The sequence below is a fragment of the Juglans regia genome, unplaced genomic scaffold, assembly GCF_001411555.2.
Source record: "Juglans regia cultivar Chandler unplaced genomic scaffold, Walnut 2.0 Scaffold_18403, whole genome shotgun sequence".
Lineage (NCBI taxonomy): Eukaryota > Viridiplantae > Streptophyta > Magnoliopsida > Fagales > Juglandaceae > Juglans > Juglans regia.
In genome coordinates, this window is record NW_023349175.1 from 1 (window position 1) to 288 (window position 288).

Genomic DNA, 288 nt, shown 5'->3' on the forward strand with positions numbered 1-288 from the left:
CCTTGAGCGACATACTAGCGTCCTTCCGATCCCAATCCAAACGGAGATCTGATCCAAACCCATGGCTACGCGATGGGCAGGGCGAGATTTTCCCAAAAATCCACTCCCGAGTGCTCCTTCTTGTCAATTTATCTCGCAAGGCGGAAGAAACAAAAACGAGGGGTGCAACACGAGGACTTCCCAGGAGGTCACCCATCCTAGTACTACTCTCGCCCAAGCACGCTTAACTGCGGAGTTCTGATGGGATCCGGTGCATTAGTGCTGGTATGATCGCACCCATCAAACTAA

The 288-nt window shown here is 52.1% G+C and overlaps 1 non-coding gene across 1 annotated transcript; it reads right to left on the reverse strand.

Annotated features, from left to right (window-relative positions):
- Positions 1–159: 159 nt before the first annotated feature.
- Positions 160–278, reverse strand: LOC118345245. The gene has a single exon (XR_004798830.1). It is a non-coding gene; the product is annotated as a 5S ribosomal RNA (ribosomal RNA).
- Between the last annotated feature and the right edge of the window lie 10 nt (positions 279–288).